The sequence below is a fragment of the Chrysochloris asiatica genome, unplaced genomic scaffold (genome assembly GCF_000296735.1).
Source record: "Chrysochloris asiatica unplaced genomic scaffold, ChrAsi1.0 scaffold00014, whole genome shotgun sequence".
Classification (NCBI taxonomy): domain Eukaryota; kingdom Metazoa; phylum Chordata; class Mammalia; order Afrosoricida; family Chrysochloridae; genus Chrysochloris; species Chrysochloris asiatica.
Genome location: NW_006408532.1, coordinates 33,370,991 through 33,395,115, shown reverse-complemented (window position 1 = coordinate 33,395,115; position 24,125 = coordinate 33,370,991).

Below are 24,125 nucleotides of genomic sequence, written 5' to 3'. Positions count from 1 at the left end.
TCCTCAGAAATCTGTGGGTTGCTATGAGTTGGCACCAACTAGATGGCATTTAACAACAACAACATAGGACCGGTGGGCCTTGAGTTGGGGTTCTTAGAGGGTATTGCTGCAGCGAATATTAGAGAAGTGAGACATGTCCTAGGAACAGGGTGGGTGGTGGTAGTGGTTGCATGCCATTGAGTGAGTTCCAATTCCTGGTGAGACTGTGTAGGGTATCCGAGGCTATAACCTTTCTGGGAGCAGAGAGTAGTGACTGGTAGACTGAAATTGCTGACCTTGTGTTTAGCAGCCTACCTCATAATCCACTATGCTACTAGGGCTCCTGAGGAACAAGGTAGATGTTGCTTAAGAACCTGTCATGTGGGGTATGTTAATGTTCAGAGAAGCATACTTGAACTTGACATTGAGGTTTTCCCACTGGAAAGGTGCCCTGGGGAAATGGTTCTCCATTAGCTTCACATTGATCCCATTGTATATCATTTCCTTGCCATGGTTACAATCCCCTCCATGCATAATCCATCAACCAAAGGGTATACACTACAAGCCTGTCCCCTGATCGTCAGCACACAGCCCCCCTCCCTCTCTGTATCTAAAGTCCCCAGCTGCTCCATCTCCCCACATCATCATCTCTGCCTCCATCTCAGGCATCACTGCTTCTTTGGGTAGGGTCCCACTATGGTCCCAGGGACCTCTGCTCCTAGACTGCAAAATTAATAACTCCCCTCCTTTTGCCACAAAATGTCTACCTTTACATTTCCAGCACTTACAATCAGTTCTGATAACAATTATTCACTATTGTATTGCAAGAGACCTATCCGCATCTCCTTTCATCAGCCCTGACTATAGAGAATGGATACCACTCAGTGGAGAGTCTACTTTGCTCCATGCCCTCTGAATCTAGGTTCCCTCTTAAAAGCTTGTAAGTCAGTCACTTCTTGCCTCTGTAGCACCCCCCATTCTGGATAGCCAATGTCCAAGTTGCCCATCCCTGTCCTCTCTGTGTGTGGAGGGGGTGGGAATGATCTTCGCTGTGAAGATTTGTTCCCTCTTTTGAGCTACTGCTTCCATAGGTGTAGGTCAAGTTCATCAAATTGTATCAGATTGGATTGGTGGCCTTTTTGCAGGGCAAAGGGATAACTTACCTGCCAATGATGAGAAGGCTGACTAGGCAGTTAGCCATCTACCAGGGTGAAAATAAAGCACAGATAATGGAGGAAAGACTGAGTTAGTGAGAACAGAAGGGAAAAAGGAAGTGGGGAAAGAATGATGGAAGGAGCAAAGCAGCACATGCCCCATCTTTCCTATAGTATGACTTTGTCCTATTCCTTCTTCTCCCAGTCTGAACCAGGTGCCACTTCCTTGAGGATGGTCACAGAACTGTAGAAATATGGGTGCTATTTTGGTGGAAATGTACATAGGGCTGTCTCTGAGTATTAGCACAGTGCTGCAGGAAACTCCATGTTTGCTGCCTTGAGTAGAGGCTGAAGAGATGGTCATGCTGAAGAGCGAACGGAAGAAGTGGCATTTGTGTTGGGTCTGGAAAGACAGGTTGGCTTTGACTCAGCAGAGTGGAGGAAGCACTTACCTGATGACCTTGAACTGCCTTGGGATTTGACAATGCCAATTTCAAATTTCACTTGTTAAAAGCACTCAAGTTGCTACCACCCATGGCAGGAAGATCATCTATATGTAGGGACGAATCCACATGAATAGCTAATTATTTGGTTTTATTTTTAAATAGGAACTTTAACTAGAAACTAAATCCACAAATCCATCATTCTTAAAGGCTGATTCAGACAAAAATTTCAAGGGTTTCTTTACTTATTGCCCAATATAGTGGGTGAGGGAAGATCTTAACCTACCCTCCTCAGTTAGATACTGTGGCAAGTTTCTGTCCTTCCTTTTCTAAGACTACCACAGTCTCTGAGTCATCTTGTCTTCTCCAATTTCTTCAGCCATCATCTTTGTGTCTCTGACTCCCAGCTACATACTCCAGAAAACCTTTCTCTAGAAAACCTTTCTCCAGATATGGTTCATTGATACTTCCTGGATCATCAACATTCTCAAATTCTACATGTCAATAACCACTCTGTCACCCACCCCCATTTCTGGTCTCCCAAACTCTATTTTCCTTCTCAGTGACTTAGTAGGCAAGCCCACCCTCCACTTCCCAACAGACATCCTTTCCAAAAGGTTCTCTCACCTCAAAATCTCCTGTTGTGGTTTTGTGTAGTACTCAGTGCCTCATGTTAGTTAAGGCTGTCATTTTTTTCACCCTGGAATATAGCAATAGGCTTCCATGTGATCTCCCTGGTCCATTCTAGTTCCTCTCTACTTTCCCCTTACCCATAGTAATGGAGTTCTGGTAGCATTGTTGTTACAAGTTGGGCTGTTAACCTCAAAGTCAGCAGTTGAAATGACCAGCCACACCATGGGAGAAAGATGAGGCTTTCTGATCCTGTAAAGATTTACAGACTTGGAAATCCTACTTAGAGTTGCTGTGAGTTGGAACAGACTTCCCTGGCACACAATCACCAGAAACTATAGAGGCTTTTCTGAAATGAGGTAAGGATAACAGTAAACGATTGTCCTTACTGCTATGATGAATGCAGCATTACAGCAGGTTAGTTGCTATGTTGAACTCTTTAGCAGGTTAGTTGCTATGTATAATCTCTTTGACAACAACTCTAAAATCTCTCATAGAAGTTTCTTCACTGACTCAGTCCATCACTATTAAGATCCACATGACTCTTAAGCTTAGAGAAACATGAAAAGTCTCTATATATTTATTCTCTTTGCCCCTATTTCAGAGTGAGGGACACTAAGGCACAGGGAGATTAAGTATCTTGTCTAGGCTCACACAGCCATTACAAGAGAAAGCTTGATCCAATGTCAGTCTCTAGATCCCTTCCGTGGCTTCCCAGATCTTGAATAGCAGAGCAAAAAGTCACATTTCCAGGTTGGTCCAAAGGATCCCTGACTATCAAGGCACTCTGTCTCTCTCTCTCCAGATTTATCCTTTGTCATGCTCCTAATCAGCTCAGGCTCTGTAGAGTCACCTACAGCTCCTCAAAGGTGCCCTGCGGCACATTGCTCTGCCTTTCTTGAAGGTTTTCTTTCCCCAAGATACCTTCCCCATCTCTCCAGGCAGACATATTTCCTGGGGTTCAACTTAAACAATGCTTCTTCTAAGAAGCCCTTCCTGACTGCCTTCCACACTCACCCCTTGGCAAACTGAACTCTTGCTTCCTCCATTGGACCTTGCTGCAGCTAGGACAACACGTTTCTGACCTTGTTGGTTGTGGTGGGTGAGGGCAGGGCAGTGTTTGTTTTCTTCTAATATAATGCTCAGTGGGTGCCTGTTGCCTGATTGGTTCTCTGCACCAAGAGGATGTTTCTCGCTGTCTCACTGGTGGGGGTATGAAGTTAAATTTGCCCGTTAGTGTAAGGAAGAGCTCAGTGGTGGCAGGCTGGGGCAGGAACATTACAGGGAGGCAGTGAGGCTTTCATGGACTGGAGAGTCCTTCCCAGGGAAATTGGATTGTTCAGGAAGTGTGGGTCCACTTCCTTTTGATCTAAATGTCTGAAATTTCCAGTGGGGTCTTCTGAGACTAGAGCCAGGGCCACAATGCAGTAGCAAGTTCCAGATGAGGATTCAAGCTTCTTGGATTCAAGCGCTACTCTTCTCTACCACCCTGGCCAGCCCCTTCCTTGCAGTATGGGATTTGATCACCCAAATTCTTTCTCGGTCTCCTTCTTTGGGCCTCCACTCCCAGGCCAGCTCCTAAGGCCTTTTCCAATCTGTCTTTGTTAGAAGCTCATGCTTGACATGGACTTGGTGCTTGCAAGGCATCTGTGAAAGCACCTTCACAGGGGGCACTACACAATCTCTGATTTGGGTAAAAACCCGGGTGCATACCAACTCAGGCTGGGAATATATACCAAGGCCTTCCAATCTTGGCTAGCTATGGCATTGCTTCAGTTGTTGATTAACAGCAAGATGCACTTTCCACTCCTGCACGTCTGTGTCTATCATTTGCTCCACGAGCTCCTACTGACGTTCTTTCAAAGATGTTTTTCTAGTACATTCTGAAATCTCAGTGTGATTACAACTAAGAGCTTCTTGCCCTCTGCCCTTCAGAGGTCTCTTTTGGGGGACACCTTGCAGCCAACTATGTGGAAGCTAGTAAACTTTCCTTTCTAAACCCTGATGTCCTGGCTTTCATGCAAAACAGGTGAAAAAGAGAGGCTATTTCCTGATGTTGAAGGAAAAAGAAAAGGAAACTTTTCATACCAACTTGGGTCAGTCAACCAACTAAATTCTTTGGGGAAAATGTCCACTTCAGTTTCTGAAAAACATGACACAGTGTCTGTGTACTCTTGTGGGACATGGAAGGCAAAGCAAAGAACTTTCACATTTATCAGGACTCTTCATATCCATTATCTATCCATCATCCAATTCTTCTTAGGTCTCCTCCTCCTACACAGTGAGTTCCTGATGTCTACTATCTTGATTTCAGGAACCTTATTAGCCTTTGTCTGTCTTTTTTCATTAGAAGCTTAAATAACCCCACTAGTCCAAATGTAAGATAAAGCATCCCCAGTATTTTCCCACCCCTACCTCTGTCCTTACCTGAGAATCGGCCTCAAATTTTTCCTCAAACCTTGCCCCAGTCCTACCCATTTCATTCTACATCTCGCTCAGGTCATCATCTCCAGGCTCATCTTCAATCCCAGCTTCAAATGCTACCAGTGTCTTCAGCCTAGAGTAGGATTTCTGGAGTGTCTTTCCATAGACACCAGTTAAAGGCATGGTATGTGGTTACGAATTGGGTTGCTAATCTCAAGGTCAGCATTCGAAACTACCAGCTGTTCTGTGGGAGAAACATGAGGCTTTCTGCTCCTGTAAAGATTTACAGCCTCTGAAACCCTGTACAGGGTTGCTATGAGTCAGAACCAACTCTATGGCACATAGCAACAACAACATCAACATTTTTCTCAAAGTGAAATTCACCACCTAGAGTGGCGTGTGCTGCAGAAGCTACTGGAAGGTTCCTGGGGTGTAACTTCTGCTGTCCAAAGGTCTCAGGAAGCCTTTTGTCCTCCAGCTCCTAACTTTACTCAGCACTACTCTCCCTATAAGTCCCACCTTCTAACATGGAAATTTTCATCTCAGAAGTGAGGAACAAAAATTATTTTCTAAAAAAAAGACCTTAGAAAGAGATTTGTCCAACAACTGTGGGCCCTACCCCACAGGACCCGTGAGGAATTCCTAGAGGAATCTGAACCAAAGAGCACTCATGAACTCTTACAGATCTGTGGATTTAAGAGTCCGAGCAATGTGGATGTATAGAAGTGTCTATAACAGAAGCCAAGAAATACTTCACATAGACTTATGTCCCTGAAAAAGGGCAGGGACGTAGCCCAGAGACTGTCCTAAAAGATCATTTGTCAAAAGACCCAAAAAGCTCTTTAGTTATGGTTCTGGGGTCTGACTCTGAAAAAAGATGTAAACAGTCACAGGGAATGATTCAAGTGTCCTGTAAGTGAGCCTAGGCCAAAAAACAACTAGGAAATACCTTGAAACACGTTTGAGCAATTATCTTGGACAAATCAAGGAGGGTAGGACTCATGAGTTTGTGTATAGTTCATGGCATGCTATCAAAAACACATTTATTGCCTTTTCCTGAGAAATCCCACTACCAAATGGGATTTCCTTTGAAATCTTACAAAACAGACATTTGGCATCATCAGTGGGTGGGGACTACTGCTTGAACACTTCACAGGCACTTTCATTCATTGATTTGAACACAAAACAGAGGTGGGTGATATGGCACCTTCCCTACAAAGCCCTAGAATCCATACAAAACTTCTAAATTGGGAGAGAGTGCTTCTGCTTTTCAGCTATTGATGTGAACATATTCCTGGAAGAATTTAGTTGTCAGTCCTATTTCAATTTTCCCTCATCAGTTACCCTGGGATGGACTCCAAAATTGAGGTTTCCAAGCCTAGAAACATGATGGGCAAAGTGGAAATGAGGCTTCCAGGGACTAGAGAATGCTTATCCAGGAAAGAGGATTTCTCAGGAAGTATGGGTCCAGCTGTCCCACTTCCTTTGGATCTAAATTCCTCAAATTCCCAAAGGGGTCTTGTGAGACAAGGGCCAGGTCCCCAATGCAGTGTTAAGTATCAGACAGGGACTCAATGCTCTTGTATGCTGTTCTTCTCTGATGCCTCAGCCAGCCCCTTTCTTTTGGGGTGGGATTTGACTCCCACATGCCCTTTCCAACTCCTCATTTAGGTCTCTACTACTAAGTCAGTTTCCAAGGCCTTGCCCGTCCATCTTTCTTGATCAGAAACCCTGTTGTGCTATCCATTATGGTCCAACTGAACAAGTGAGCCCACATGTCTTCTGTCCAACATCCTTCATTTTCAAATGAAACAATTACTTGCTCTTCCATCAGCAAGCTTGGCAATAAGTGCCAGAAGAAAGTTTATAAGACGTACTTATACTCTCTTGCTCTGGATCCTGCATCTGGCTCATCTCTGTCTGACCTCCAGCTCCTGGGACTTGTGGCCTGTCACCTGAATTAATTTACCAAGTCCCACAGCATTGTGCATCAGCAGCCTGCTGTCTGACTTGACCAATTGGGTTCTTTAGCCCCTAAGACTACTTGGGGGAAGAGAATCCTCCAGAGTGATATCTGAACTACAGATTTGGTACTTACCAGCCTTCACAACTCTGTGAGACATTTCACTGTAAGACAAGGCAATAGATTGCAGAACCCTAAAATGTGAGGGAGGGGGAGGGTGGTGGTTGTTATCTGGGATTATGGAGTAGTAAAACATATTAGAAAAGTCGGACATTTGGAATATCTTTTACCTCCACTTCAGAAGAACCAGCCTCAAGTTGATCTGTCTAAAGAAAAAAAAAAAATTTTTTTTTTTGCATATTACTCTTTCACAACTCAGTCTGTCACATCCAGCTTGTGTTTGTGGGGCAACATGACAGCCAGCCAGTTCTTGACGAGCAAGGACCATTTCTGTATACGATTGAATCTCTTGTAAATGCACAAATCTTCAAATCCGAGAGATTTTCCATCCTTTATTTCTTGGGTCTTGGTTATATAATGGATGGCATCCGAACAGTATAGTGGTGCTTTCCCACCTCTGCATTCTTCTTAGTTATGAGAATTCCCCATTTGGAAATTATGTTTGAGAGCACTGTTTTCCCGTTTACTACTGGTACTTCTTTTAGCCTGACAACTTCAACTTGGTTTGCACCAACTTTTGTCCTAACGATTTTGAACTTTATTGCTCCCAGAGAGCAAGCGACATTCCCAAAGCAGCCATAGACATAGCTTTCTAGGATGTGATTGGGGGCCCCCATTGTGAAAAACTCATTTCCGGTGAGATTCTGGTCAAAGGCCACATCAACTGGCTGGATTAAACCATGACCTTCTGGCGCTGGAAGTACTTTTTTCTTTTTCCTCCTTTCACCTTTAGGGGATGCGACAGCAACCCAAGGTGGTATCATGTGCATGAGTTGGAAGACTGCATTAGTGCCTCTCATTTGCTTTTCATCTAATCCCACGAACAAGGCATCATTTCTTTTGAGTATTAGCACCATGGCTAACATGTTCTACACTTGGCTCCACTTAAACAGCCCTTGGGCATCTGAAGACTTTTAGCTGAAGACTCTTGTTGGGGCGGTCATGATGGTCCTGGTTACAATGGTCTTGGTTCCATTGCCCATCTTGATTTTGAACCGCGTTTTCTGCCAGGTATCCCCGACTTCCTGGTGGTGTATCAGGTGGGCCACTTTTGGTAAGGTGCAGTACGTTTGAGAATTTGATCCTGCAGAAAATCCAAAAAAACTATAGGTTGCCTTGACGCCAGGCTCAGTTTGGAGTCCACACATCATTTCAACATGCTCACGGGGTTCTTGAGCAGTCACCTTTACTTGGCAGCTTGGTGTCAAATGTCATTTCTGCTGATTCTTGACCCAACATCCTTAAGGAAGTTAAAATTGTATTGGGTGTATCAATACAAATGTAAATGCAAAATGAGGCATGCTGTAGATCTGAGGTGCAGAGAAGACTCAGGAAATTATTCTTGCAAAGGAAATGCCATTCTCCTGGTGTGGCACTGTAGGATAAACACTGGACTGCTATCTGAAAGGTCGGCAGTTCAAACTCACCAGTTACTCCTTGGAAACCCTATACAGGATCTCTATAAGTTAAAACCAACTGAGGGCACTTAACAACAGCAACAATGACACAATGCTTTTAAAGAGTCTTGATGTGACACTGTAGGATAAACACTGGACTGCTAACCACAAGGTCAGCAGTTCAAACTCACTAGGCCAGTCTTCATAAAACCCACATACAGGGTTTCTATGAGTTGGAACCAACTTGAGGGCACTTAAAAACAACAACAACACAGTGCTTTCAAGGAGTCTGAGTGTGGTGCTGTAGAATAAACAGTGGACTGCTAAGCACAACGTCAGTGGCTATGAGTCAGAAATGACTGATGGCACTTAACAACAGCAACAATGATTTAAAGATCCCAGACTCAGACTCTTGTAGCACTGGATCATGGGAGAGATGCAGACAAGTGGGGCAGAAGACATGGCTCTGCACATGGACTCTCAGGCTTCATCAAACGGTCAGGAATACAGAGGCAACAGGCACCAGGAAGCCAGGGCTTATTACTGTGGCTACTCAGGCAGGGGAACAGTGGGTGGGGCTTCCTTGTTGCTTACTCCCTGTTTGCTTTCAATCTCACCTTCCAGCCACCAACCTCTGCTACTGCCCCTTCCTTTAGTCTCTGCCAGAAGCTCTAGACAGCACCACAGATAATAGTGGTGTGAGAACACCTGGATGCAGGCTCCCATAAGGTTTAGGGTGGTATTCATACAATGACCAAATTGCCTAACATCCTATTTCACAGAATAGATTATAGACATCAAGCAATTCGTATCTGACATTCCATTGATTTTGTTTTATTTCATCTCCGCAAGTACAAGGAGGCATCAAAAGGTTCATGGAAAAAAAGGAATGAAAAGATAATGGAATTTCCCCACAACCTTTCTAAGCTCCATTCTTGCTTATGAAATAAAACCAACTTTGCTGTATGTTATTTTTCATACACAAAATCAGACTTGATTTGTTACTATTTTGTTTAAGCTTTGGCTTCTATGTCTATGAGAGAGAAGGTGACCTGTGTCTGTTCTATCTTGTTATGTCTCCTTAGATTGTGGAATAAAGGATATTCAGCACAAATCCCACCCCCTCAAAAAAAAAAAAAAGCACTTTTATTCCTTAGTAACAAAGACGTGTGGTAAGCCTCCCATAGGAGAAGGAAGATGAAATAATCATCTAAGATCAACATCTAGATCAGGCTCCCAAGTCCTCATTTTTCTTTTCATACTTCTCCAGCCAAGTAGCACAGGGCAGGTCTGACCCCAGATGTCTAGAAATGAGACCAGAGTGCCTTCCAGAAGGAGACCAGGTCTGTACCTCACAATGGTGAAGGTAGCAGAGTCCTTAAAAAAAAAAGAATCTTCTGAATTTGTTGTACAAATAACTGTATCTTTGTTGAAAATAGATGCAGTTGGTCTCTACATCCTGCATGTATACCCAATATTCCTCCACATGGATGCAATAGCACCCTCCTTTGGCCCTCTTAGCCATGCGTGTCTCTCATCAGAAACTTCCATCCCTCTGGTTCCCATCACTGTCAGTCATGAACATCCTTCACCCAACTCACTCACTCCTGACCTGAGCTGCTTTCTAACAAAGGCCATAGATATCATTTTAGAATCCCTATCAGTTAGCAGGACTCCTGGAGTGGCACTATAAGATAAGCACAGGACTGCTAACCATAATCAGGGGTTCAAACCCACCAGCTGCTCCTTGGAAACGCTTTACAGGGCAGCTATGAGTCAGAACCGAATCAATGGCACTTAACAATGACAAAGGCAGGGAATGCCAGTGGCCATCAGAAGAACTATCTGGGACTGGAAGTTAAAGGAAGTTGATGAATAGACGGTCTGATACGTCTGTTTGAGGTGACTACCTGGGTCCATTTGATGAGTGGAAGTGGGGTGGAGTGCAGCAATGAAGAGACAGGAAGTGTCCCGTTACCACATGTTGACCTAATCCACAGAAGCTAGGTATGAGAGAGGGAGAAGGGGCTGATTGGTCTGAAGTTCAGGGAGGTGTGTAGACTAGAATCTGCTGGTACCTATTGACCTAGCCCACAGAGGCTGATGGATGAGCTGAGCAGAACCTGACCTAATGAAGAGACGTTTGACACCATGTTGTCATTAGGTGCTGTCCAGTAAGTTATGACCGATTGTACAACAGAATGATACACTGCCTTCACCATCCTCACAATTGTTATGTTTGAGTCCCTTGTTGCAACCACTGTGTCAATTGTCTTGTTAAAGGTCTTCCTCTTTTTTGCTGACCCTCTACTTTACCTAGCACAATACCCTTTTCTAGTAATATATCCAAAGCATGATAGGTGAAATCTCACCATTCTTGCTTGTAAAGAGCATTCTGGCTGTACTTCTTCCATGACATTATTTGTTTGTTCTTCTGGCAGTCCAGGATACTTTCAATATTCTTCACCAGTACCACAATTTGAAATACATCAATTCATTTCTGTTCTTCCTTATTCATTGTCCAGCTTTCATATGCTTATGAGATGACTGAAAATACCATGGCTTGGATCAGGCACAACTTAGTCCTGAAAGTGACCTCTTAGCTTTTTTAACACTTTGGTGGGAATTGAGGAAAATTTACAGCTTGTTCTGGACTGGACTTTGCTTATGGATACAGATGCTCAAAGTTCCAACTGAAACAGAAGATTCTTCAGAACCAAGGAGTGTATATGTCTCCTCAGAGTACTGCTTTGGTGGTAGTGGTGGTTATGTACCGTGGAGTCGGTTCCGACTCATAGTGACCCTGTATAGGGTTTCTAAGGCTATAAATCTTTACATGAGCAGAAAGCCTCATCTTTCTCCCATGGATCAGCTGGTAGTTTCAGACTAAACTTGTGGTTTGCAGCCTGATTCGTAACCACTACTCTACTGGTTTGGTAGGGATGGGCAATTCAAATACTGACTATCTAAAATGGGCAATAGAAGTAAAGATAAAACATGGCATGTCTGGCTTACATACTTTTGTGGTGTGATTGCACTCAGAAGGGGTTTGACAAGGGAGGATCCCCACTGACTAGGTCCCTCTTTTCCTGATAGATCTGAGGAGGAGAGGATGGGAAAGATGTTGAAAGGATTATACAATTCAGTTGTGAATGTTGATTGTTAGCAGGGTTAATTGTGATAGTGAAAACTGTAATTTTAGAAGCCATAGCTGTAGTACAACAACTGAACCTAAGGTCTCCTAAAAATTACACAATGCTGTTTCCTCAATAGGCTCAGAGCAAGGGAATAATCTCTCAGTTAAATTTAATCAGTCATCAGAAAGTGTGAAAAGGGGATGACTTTTGAAGAACCTGTCGTAGACTAGAATGGCTGAGTAACCTAATCTGAGGACTCTGCCAGACTGAAGTCCTGAACAGTTATTGTTAATGTGTGTTTTTGGTAAAATGATTGGAAGCCAAACCCAACCCAGAGCCATTGAGTCAATCTCAGTTCATAGCAACCCTCCTATAGCACAGAGTCGAGCTGCTCCTTAGAGTTCCTGAGACCACAATCTTTATAGGCACAGACCCTCTCATCTGCTGAGATGTAGCTGGTAGATTTGAATCAATGACCTTGTGGTTAGCAGGCCAATGCTTAATCTGCTGTGCCACCAGGATGGGGGAAGTTATCCTCCAAGTATGAAAGAACCTTGGCTGGAAAAGCCAGGGAAGGGCCTGTAGTGCAATAGATCCCTTTTAAATGGCTTTTCTCGCCTTAGTCTTGTAACTCTCACCAAGTGATTGGGTTGTTGTTGTTAAGTGCTGTCAAGTCTGGTTGCTGTGACCCTGTATAGAGTTTCCTAGGAGCAGCTAGTAAGTTTGAACCACCTACCTTATGGTTCAAACCAGCCTTGTGGTCCAATGCTTTATCCCATAGCCCCACCAGAACTGTGCAAATGAAGTGCTTGTGGCCCACCAAGAGGATTGGATAACTTGCTAATATGAGAGGGCTGCAAAAAGCTCATGGAAAAGTTCAATTATCTTTTAATTCCATCTTCCATGAACCTTTTGAAGCCTCCTCATTATGCAAACAAGGTACATGGCACATTGGGGGGTGGGGGTGGGGAGAATCATACAAATAATGTACGTGGAACCCTAAGGAGGAGATTGGTTAATTTTGCCAGCCCATGAGGCTTAAAATGAGTCATCCCAGAGGCAGACAAGTGGGACCACCAATAAAAGCCAGGACATTCACTGGGGAGCTGAGCTTTGTAACACTTGCTGGAGCAGAAAGGATTATACAATTCAGTTGTGAGTGTTGATTGTTAGCAGGGTTAATTGTGATAGTAAGAACTGTAATTTTAGAAGCAGTCACTGGTACAACAACTGAACCTAAGGTCTCCAAAAAATTGTACAATGCTGTTTTCAAGGAGGTCAGTTCTGCCTGTGAGTACAGTCAGAGTCTGACTGAAGATCTATATCCTTAGTTTTTCTTGATCCCAAATTGCAAACTGCTATTTCCCTAATGTACCCCATAAACACGAGGGTGGTCTGTGAGTTGTGTGTGGACACAGTAGCACATTATTGAACCCAACAGAAAAGTAGAGCATACCATGGAAGGATGGCTGGTGTCAGAATTAATAAAAAGTTTGGAGAGAGGAGGCCTGTCTGACCTCCGTCCTCATAGGAATCAGCCTTGGGCTGATGTTGATGGTGATTTTCTCCCTCCATCCAGAAGCTAGAAAAGGTCAGATGGCCCCTGACACTGTTTTTATAATTTCCTAACAAGTGCCTTTCCTCCACAAAGTCAGAGATAGATTAATGTATGCCAAACTATTGATGTCTCAGCCCTTGGGGTGACAGTGTGGGGCTAAGGGATGTCAAAGCCTGAGGATAGAATCTAATTGTGGGCATCCTTACCTGATTACACTTGTAGGCCATTGAAATGGATCTTTTCCTAAGAGTACCCTGCCAGAAAGAAAGGTTCAGGAGTTCTTCCTTTGTCCAAAAGGAGTCCTGGTATGTGTGGTGTTATAGGATAAGCACCGGACTGCTAACCAACAGTGGTTCACTCCCACCAGTCACTCCTTGGAAGCCCTATATAGAGTCACTATGAGTTAGAACTGACTTGACAGCACTTAGCCACAACATGTCCCCAAATATCCCACCAGTCATACTTTATTCCAACAGTCCCTTTGTGAGGTCTACTAATCCTGATATTTTTCCTCTCTCTCCCTACGTCTTATTTTCTCAACTCTTTACTGTCATGAGAGCTGTTCTCTGAGCTGTCTCCTAATCAATCTCTCATGTCTTTCTCAAGCATCCATGTTCTTGGGTGTCCTATAAGGGGTGAGGCAGACTTCACCCCAGGCAGAGTCTCTTTTCAATTCTGCAGGTGCAGGTAGCCTGCCTTGAGGGAAATTCTGCCCAATGCTGCTGTTTCCTCCTCCTTGATATGCAACTTCAGCCTCACTCATGCCTTCATTTAATAAATACTTACTGCTGGAAACTAGGAGACACAAGTATCTGTAGGTCATGGTCGCTGCACCTCAGGAGAAGTTCTACACAGTTTTGGAGGCACAGTCGAGACAGGTGAGGTTGCCGGGTATCATCTGTTCACTGCCAAGTGCTCAGTACAGGTGAGGAACAGGAAAGAGATCAGAGGAGGGACAGATATTGTGGGTCCTAGCTGCTCAAATATATTATCCACCTCAAAAGGTATTCTTACTTGCTTACCCTTCTGAAGATTCTGGTATTAATGTACTCCTGGTGTGGCACTGTAGGATTAACACTGGACTTGTAACCGCAAGTTTGGCAGTTCAAACCCACTGCTGCTTCTCAGAAACCTTATGCAGGGTTGCTATGAGTCGGAACTGACTTGACAACCTTAACAACAAATGAGTAAACATTTTAGGAAGTTTGACAAAGGACAGCTTTTCTCTTTTAACATGGCATTTGTTGGCAACCTATCTGAGGATAAGTCAAAAACTAATGCTATAAAACCATAGAAACCTCTGTCAAACAAAAATATCAAAATGTGAACCTATTGTCCATCTAAGAATGTACACTTCTAAAGGTGGTGTCTCCATCTCTCAAATCCTACCCACAAAGAATTCTGTACTCTGATTTACACCATATCAAAGCAGCGATTTGAGGATCCTCAAGGGACTTAAATCCTGTTCCTTTTCAATGTTCTTTGAGTTTCGGGAACAAAAGGAAGTCTGAAGGGACAAGATCAGGGATGACGAATGGATAGGATATGCTTCCCAATGAATTTTTCATAGGACAGACCTTGCTACTACCATCAAAAAAAAAATGAGTAGATGCATTGTTGTGATGGGAAAAAAATTGCTTGGCACAACTTCCTGGTCTTTTTTTCACCAATGTGGTTTTCTGTTACTTTTTCCCCAAAATTCAGTGTGACCATCCTGTGTTCATTGAGAAAATTCTACCAAAATTACCCCTTTTTTGAAATCTCAAAAAACAGTCAATTATAATCTTTTGAGCTGACCTCTCTCTTGAATTTAACTGACTCAGCAGACCCCCTTGGAAGTCAGTTTTGATAGGTGTTTTTTACTGAAGGCACACTGTTGGGTCAGAAGGTGGTGCCAAAGGTTATCAGGGACTCTCCCCTTCCAACGGTGCTTCCACCAGAAACTAGAAGATGCTAAGTCATTGATTGCTCTGTGCACCGCCGTGTTAGAATGATGTCATATTGTTATATAAACTGTGAGTCATATTAGGCAAGATGCTTTCTTTGTCCTGGAGTAGTATATAGACTTCCCTCATGTGAGGGGTATGGAGCAGAAAGAGAGTGCTGGGAGCAGAGAGATGAGAGGGAAGGACAAGAGAGCAGCAGAGACCCTTTCCCCTGCACTGATGGCTGTTGGCTGAATAAAGGAATACGACATCTCCTCACTGCACTTCATGCGTTCTTTTGGCTACCTGACCCTGTGAATTTGCTGGGCATGGAGCACCTACCACCATACAACTGGCGTAGTCAGCATGATTAGATCATCCAGGTATGAACCCTGAGGGTGGCTTTCCCTGATGGCCCCTATCCGATATATGGCACTCGGTGGTGGGGTCTTAGCGGCTTGACAGTTTCCCTGAAATTGGTCTGGGGTGGACAGCACTCCACTAGAGTGGAGAGGGAGTTACAGGAAATAGGGAACTACCTAAAGAAGAAAAAGGAGCGAGCCACAGTTGGGCCACGGCATGGGCTTTGTTAACCACCTTGCTAGTGGAAAGGGATACTTCCTTAGCCCACCAGGATCGAGTTAGGGGGTTTGGAGGAAGAAGCAGCAGAGTGGCAGCACCTCGTGAGGACCTTGCAGGACAATGGGAAAACCTTGTCCTAGGAGAAGCAGGGGAAACTGGGAGGAGTCAGAAATGTTGCAGAGTCTGCCACTTTATGCAACAGGGAGCTGAGGACCAAGGTCTCTGGGGGCCTCAGTGTACTGCTGCAAAGACAGGATAAGTATTGGGATCCCTGCATGGCTGGTGCGGGTGTCTCCACCACTATTGGCAACCACATCAAGAAAGTCAACTTTGCAATGCAGCCCATGCAAGCTGGCTCTGAGAGGGGCGGAGACTAGGGGCCGGAGACTGGGCCAGATCTCCATGCAATACACCTGAGGAAACCAGGAGCCAGAGACTGGAGAGCTCCAAGAAGTGAGCCGGCAATGGAGGCCCACTTTCAGTTTGAATAGGGAGCTGGCCCATCTACGGGGACAGGCAGGGACTGGAGGTCACCTGTGGAACTGGAAATCCACTGGTCCCCTTCTATGTGCAGAGAGCCCTGGCTCTGGTAGATACAGGAGCTGAGTGTTCCCTCTTATATGATAACCCGGATAAATTCACAGGCTCCCCTGTGGTGATAGATGGATACAGTAGGCAATGTGTGTGCCTAAAGGCAGTCAAGCTGCTTCTGGGGATAGATTGACTGATTACCTTGCAGTTTTTTTTGTAGTTTTTCTTTTTTTTTTTTTTCCTACAGTTGGATGGTAAAATTCATGTCTGTGCGAATCTTCACAAATGGAGTAGGGAATTTACAACCTACCTGTTGCACAACCTACAGAATGCATACAAGCATAATTTATGGACCAGAGGTAAAGATTTGCTTCCCTTTACCCCCAAGACCTCCCAAAAGGGTCTTCCCCATAGTGTTCTATGGGGAAGAGTTGTTATTTCACTACTGGTGAGATGTTGAGTATGATTCTGTGATTTTTGTTGTTCGGACTCATAATGGCCCTCTATAGGGTTTCCAAGGAATGGCTCGTGAGTTTGAACCACCGACCCTGTGGTTCAAACCAAACCTTGCAGTCCAGTGCTTTATCCCACAGCACCACACTAGGACTCCACCTTATATATATTAGTCCAGCATATTCATCTTGGTCAGTCTCTCACTTTCTAAACTGGCAAAATTGATACAACATTTTAGTTCTGTATTTGAGCTTCTATAATGGATTTCATTCATTCATTCAGCAAACATGGTACCTAACGTGTTAGACATTCTTTATTAGTGTTTAGTGACAGTGAGAGGGGCAAATGTAGGGATAGAGCAGTGATAGAGAAACATGTAGCTTTTCAGATGACTCCTTTCTCTTTGCCAACTCTGGAGTTATGCATATTCAGATGAATCTTTCATCTTGATACTTAATAATCTGATAATCTGGAAAACTAGAGATAACCATCGATTAAAATGAATCAAATTGGCTCTATGACCGTGCAGGCTCTGTGAAGTAGGACAGTATTTTGCACTTAGTGCTCCATAGTTAATGAGTAGGTGTTCTGTGTTTATATGTTGGATGCAAATGTTTAAGGTAAGAGTATACTTTTTCAGGATATGTATTATCTCATTGATTATACTCCTACTTAGACTGTGAATCCCTTGAATGCAGAGAATAGATTTCCTTTTTGGAATCCCCAAAGCCCATTTTGGCATGTGCTGTAGTCATTTACTTTGGCTGACAAAATGAATGAAGTGTAATGGATTAGGCTGCATAGCATCTCCTCAGGTTTCTCTATACATTTCCATGATAAAGCCCACGGAAGCTAGGCTGACTTGCAAATGGAAGTGGCTGTCCTGGAAGTTGGGTGTATCTTCACACAGACCTTAACCAATAACAGTAGTAAAAAGCCACGGCTAGTGAGTTAATTCTGACATATAGTGAACTCTGATAGCATAGTGGTTATGAATCAGGCTGTGAACCACAAGGTCAGCAGTTAGAAACTACCAGCTGCTCCGCGGGAGAAAGATGAGGCTTTCTGCTCCTGTAAAGATTTACAGCCTCGGAAACCCTGTACAGGGTCTCTATGAGTCAGAACTGACTCGACGGCACTTAACAACAACATAGAACAGACTAGAACTTCCCCACAGGGATTCCAAGGCTGCAGATATTTTAAGAAACTGACGGCCACATCTTTTCCTGAAGGGTTACTTGGGGGTTCACATTGTCCTTCTTTCCGTTAGCAGGTGAACATTTTAACCACTGTCAACCTAAAAAGCCCACTGCCATTGATTCTGACTCATAGCAGAAAGTCTCATCTTTCTCCTGAGGGGAGGGGATAGCAGACTCAAACCATAGTCCTTGTGGTTCACAGTCCAGTGCTGTATGGCAGCTATTTGAGCAACTAGCATACTGGTTACGAGTTGGGCTGCTAACCTCTAGGTGTCAGCAGTTTGAAACCACCAGCTGCTCTGTGGGAGCAAGATGAGGCTTTCTGCCCCCATAAAAATTTACAGCCTCAGAAACGCTATGCAGGGTCGCTATGAGTCGCAACCAACTCCACGGCACATCACCACCACCACCACTGCTTTTTCTGCAAAAATGATATGGAGGCCATGTCTGACTTCCTCTGTCCTCACAAGAGGGAAGAAGAATCCCTCAAAATAAGCCTGAGGCTGATTCCTATGAAGCGGAGAACCTTCTGTATCCTATTCTGACACCAACTGTGTCCTTCCCACAGCACTCTTACTTCTCAGCTGGACTCAATAATCCCTTGAAATGGTCACACAGAACTCATAGACAATACTCAAATTGTGAGGTTTATTAGAGAAGTGAACAGGGTGCAATGCAGGATCAGAAACAACTCAGGATACAGCTGGTCAGAAATGTTTTTTCTTTGCTGTCCTACAGGCATGCTCTACGCTTGGCCTCCACCTGAAGTCATGCAGCCTCTTGGCCTCTATCCTGCCTCCAAAATGTTACAAGGTTCCTTTAGCACTGTCTGTAAATGCCCAAAGGGCACATTCTGCAAACCAACCTTCTGCCTGAAGTCACTCAGCTTTACTCAGTCCATGGTCCAGGAAGCCTGCTGATCTGTCTCTCTGTGCTGCTACTTCCAGTAGGTCTTCCCTGGCCCTGGTTTCATTTATATTTTCTTACTTGTCAAAGGAATAATTACTTCGTCTTCACCGACGTACATCTCGTACATCTCATATATCATTACTTTTCTACTGTTGTCTTCCCCATGATACTCAAAATTCCAGCACGACAGAGACTGTGTGTACTTTGTTCACTGCTTTATTCCAAAAACCAAGCACAATGCCTGACACAAAGTTGATTCTCCAGATATATATATATATATTTAACTTTTTATTGTTTATTGATTGAAGGTTTATGGAGCAGATCATCGGTTTTACATTCAACACATCATATACTTTACTTCATTACAATGATTGCTATGTATCAATGATTGCATGTATCAATGGCTAACAGTATTTACTTCTATTCATTTTAACATTGCCTTCTACCCAGTATCTCCTGCTACCTTCATCTTTCCTCTGCCAACCTCCCTCTTGTTTTATATTGTCAACCCTGCCACCCATGTTAACATGTCAACACTCTAGACCGTGAATAATTTTCCTTACCTCCTCCATATCCCCTAATCATCATAGATTGTTTCTTTTATCAACAAATATTTTTCTTAACTTTTTACAAAATTGGTCTCATACAATATTAATTTGTGATTAATTAACTTCACTGAGCATATTGTCCTCCAGGTTCATCCATGCCATGAGGTGTTTCACAGATTCATTGGTATTCTTCAATGTTGTGTAGTATCCCCATTGTGTGTATCTACCAAATTTGTTTAAACCTTATGTTGATGAACATTTAGGCTGTCTCCATTTTTTTTGATGTGTCTCTTTAAGGCAGCTTATTGAAGGATCCTGTTTTCTTTCCCATTCTTCTCTCTCTGTCTCATGACTGTGCATTTAATCCATTTATATTCAGTATAATTATTGATAGGTATGAATTGATTGCGGTCATTCTGCTGAGTGTGTGTGTTTTTTTGTGGTGGTGCTACTATGGTTTCTTTGTTCTACATAATCCAGATATATTTCTTACCTTGAATAGGGTTGATACATGCTCTAATTATGGCTTTATGACCAATATTTAGAAGTTGGAATCAATCTAATTCCAAAGAATAACAACATTCCTGAATCAGGTTTGTTAGGTCTGGACTGAGGATCTGGTACTCCGTACATATGTGACCTCTTTTCTCTGTATCAATTTTCTTCTCTGTAAAATGGGACTAGTAGTAGTACCTGAGAGTCCTGATTCAGTACTGTGGGTTAATGTACGGGACTGCAAAGTCATTTGAGCTTTGAGGTCGGCAGTTCAAACTCACCCATTGCTCCTCGGAAACCCTATACAGGGTCTCTATTGGTCAAAACCAATTCAATGGCACTTAAGAACAGCACCAACAATAGTACCTACTTTATAGTGTTCTCATGGCAAAATGGGTTAATATTTCAAAGCACTTAGAATATTGCCTATGCTATATATTGTTGTTGTTGTCAAGTGCCGTCAAGAAGATTCCAACTCATAGTGATCCTGTATAGGGTTTCCAAGGAGCAATTTGTGATCTTGAACTGCTGACCTTGTGGTTCAAATCAACCTGCAGTCCAGTACATTAACCCACAGCCTCACATCAGGACTCCTATGCTATATAAGTGTGAGAAAAATTGCTATGAAAGTGAATGAAAAATTATGCTACTGTAAGATACCCTTGATTTAGCTCTAATTAAAAATAATAATTTATTCTTAAATGTTTTCATTTTCATTATTAATAGTCGATTATCTGCAACATATTTTATGAATGATGAAGATATACCAGTATGTTGAAAGTCTGAATGGACCATTGTTGATCTTCAACAATTAACACTAAATGGCTTATTCTCATGACACCATAGAACTCAAAGAAGAACTACTTAATTGTCCTGTATTTTGCAACTAGTCTGTCTCAAACACAAACATATACTGAAAGACTATCATAATTTTATTTTTGCCTGGCAATTTTAGCCTGGTTGAGGGGAATGAAACTGAAGGAAAACAAATTTAGTTAAAAGGAGGCAGGTTGGCTGATGAATGCTGGGGGCAGAGTTTTAGTGTGTACACAATGTGATTGTGTATGAATGCTGTGGATGAAACACTGTCTACAGACTAGGCAATGGAGCCTCACTGTGTCCCAAGTGGGTTCACTGGGCTGTCCCTGACCAGGAAAGTCTTACTAACGGCAAGGGGATAGGTCTTCTCATTGTCAGCTTCATACTTGGGTTGCCTTCACTATGCAAGTAAAGCAACCCAAGAGTTTTCCAATACAATGGATTTTTCCATTGGCTTACTAAATCCCACCTCCACCTCCCAAGCCGTGGCACTCCTCCAGTGACTTTGATTAAGCCTTTTGTAGAATTATGAATTTGGAGAGCTTTTTAAAGGAGGAAAGGATTGAATACCAGATGGGATTTCGCCAAAGCTGTCACAGCTCTGGTTGTTGCCCCTTATAATTCATCTTGCTGAATCAAAACAGCAAACTGTGAACAAACAGCTTAGGCAGTTTGTTTGAAGATACACTCCTGTCTTTCTCAGAGGGATTAAGTCATGGCTACAGTTTGTTTGGGAAATAATTATTCACATGAAAATTATTAAATTCATGTCTCATCTCTTGGAGCCAAAATATTTTATAACTTTTCATCTCTGTATCACAATAACAGTGCTGTAGTTTTTATACTGAAATTCAGACTCTCTCCACAGTCTTTCAGAACATTGTCAAATCTTCTGCATTTGTCACAGGAATGTAGAGGATGTTAATGCTCAAAGTTTAAAATAAGGAATCAAGAGCTGCTTTTAGAGAGGCATCACAGCAATACCAGATGTAGAAGGTAGGGGATTATTTTTAGCATTTATTCCAAACACTGGGCTCCATAAAAGCTACATTCATGGCCTGCTGCAATTGGGAAGACAGGTTGGGTGACTGAGAGTTTGAATAAGGAAAAAGTATAAAGTCAACCCTGTGATATATTTCAGAAGTGTTTTCTCATGGAGTGGGGTGAGGATAAATTTTCATTCTGGTCAATGGATCTAAATCTTGGAATAATCTCTTTAAAAATATAAATGTTCAACCTCCTTTGTATCATCAAATACAGGATTTCTGACACTCAGGGTACTTTGGAATTCAAGTTATCTTTTAATTGAGATGGGGGAAGGGTGTTATTCAAGAAACAATAAATGGTTGCTATGTGTCAGGCACAAAATTAATAAAAAACACTGCCCCTGTTTTCTTTAGCTCAGAGTCTATGGACGACAAATGCATAAACAGATTACTCACCATTGTGATAAAGACCACAATAGAAGGACTTCATTAGGTTGTAGAAACAACTCCATAGGACACAGGCAAAGAACAACTTCCTTCCTTTACCTCACAGACCCTTTATAGCCAACCTGCAGATAATTACTGGTGAGTGGAAAGTTGAAAACAAAGAGAAGGGACTAGTAGTTAGAAAACATGGCTTTGGAGATAGGAACAACATCACCTATAAAGAAATCAACAGATCATTAAAAAGACAGAAAAGATCAAAATGAATGTTATAAGTGACTTTGAAACTAACTCTTGAATATAGCAAAGCTAAAGCAACAGGAAGAAATGATGATGTAAAAGAGCTGAACAGAAAATATCAAAGGGTGTCTTGAGAAGACAAAGCAAAGTATTATAATATAATGTTAGAATACCAAAAGGGAAGAACATGTTTGGCATTTCTCAAGCTGAAAGAACTGAGGGAAAAAGTCAAGCTTACTTTCAATATTGAAGGATTCTATGGAGTCTTGGTATGGCATTGTTGGATAAGCTTTGGATTTCTAACCAAAAGGTGTATGGTTCAAACCCACCAGCCACTCCTTGGGGACCTTTTACAGGGTCAATATGAGTCAGAACTGACTTGACAGTATTTAACAACATTGGCAAAATACTAAACGATGAAGGAAACATCAAAAGAAGATGGAAGGAATACAGAGTCACTGTACCAAAAAGAACATTTCATTGTGCTCATGCAGAACCTGTACACAGACTAAGAGGCAGATGTTTGGGCAGAACAAGGTGGTACTGTTGTTGTTCAATGCCATCAAGTCAGTTCTGACTCATAGTGACCCTGTAGATGGTCTCCGAGGAGTGGCTGGTGGGTTTGAACTGCCTAACATGTGGTTCAAACCAACCTTCGGGTCTAGTGCTTATCCTACAGCACCACACCAAGACTCCAAAGGGGGTACTGAATGGTTTAAATCTAAAAAAAGACATATGTCATAGATGTATTCTTTCACCATACTTATTCAGTCTATGTGCTGAGCAAATAATCCAAAAAGCTATATGAAGAAGAAAGTGGCATCAGGGTTGGAGGAAGGTTCGTTAACAACCTGCAGTATTCAGATGACACAATCTTGCTTGCTGGAATTGAAGAGAACTTAATGAAAAATACTTACTGATGAAGATCATAGACTGTATGCAGCCTTTAGTATGGATTACAGCTCAATGTAGTATAGTGGTTACGAATCGGGCTACTAATCTCATGGTCAGCAGTTCAAAACTATCAGCTGTTCCACAGGAGAAACATGAGGTTTTCTGCTCCTGTAAAAATTTACAGCCTCAGAAACCCTGTACAGGGTTACTATGAGTCAGAATCAACTCCACGGCACATAACAACAACAACAGCTCAGTGTTAAGAAAACAAGAAACCTCACAACTGGATAAATTAGCAACATCATGATAAAGGGAGCAATGATTGAAATAGTCAGAATTTTACTTTCCCCCCGCCTTTTATTGTGTGATAGTTTACATGAGGGATCATTAGCTTTACACTCATTCTATCATACATCGTTTCATTGCCATAGTTACCATCCCATCCATGCATCATCACCCAACCAAAGATTATACCCCGCAGGCCCCCCCCGTCTCCCCATGGTCCTCAGCACACAGCTCCCTTCCCTCCCTGGATCTCAAGTCCTCAGCCACTCCATAGCTTCATGTCATCCTCTCTTGTCTCCATCTCAGGCCTCGCTGCTTCTCTGGTTGGGGTCCTGATTTCTGTTCTTCTCCAGTGATGGTCCCAGGGGCCTTCACTCCTAGACTGAAAGGTTAATCACATCCCTCCTTGCTATAAAATATCCACCTTTACCTTTCCAGTTCTCACAATCCATCCTGATAACAATTATTCACCCCTGCGTCACAAGAGACATATCCGCATTTCTTTTCATCATCCCTTCCTAGACAGAATGAATATTACTCACTTGAGACTCCAGCCTCCTCCCCACCCTGTCAGTCCAGGTTCATCCATGTTAGGAAGTGGCATGCAGCTTCCAGTTTCAATGTAGCATAGTACTCCATTGTGTGTATGTACCACAGCTTGTTTATCCATTCTTCAGTTGATGGGCACTTTGGCTGTCTCCATCTTTTTACTATTGTAAATAGTGCAGCTATGAACATTGGAGTGCATATATCTTCCCTTGTTGTGGCTCATTTTTCTTGTGGGTAAATACCAAGTAGCGGAATTGCTGGATCGAATGGTATTTCTATTTTCAACCTTCTGAGGAAGCACCATATTGCTTTCCAGAGAGGTTGGACCATTTTGCAGTCCCACCAGCAATGCAGGAGTGTCCCAGTCTCTCCACATCCTCACCAGCGTTTATTATCCTCAA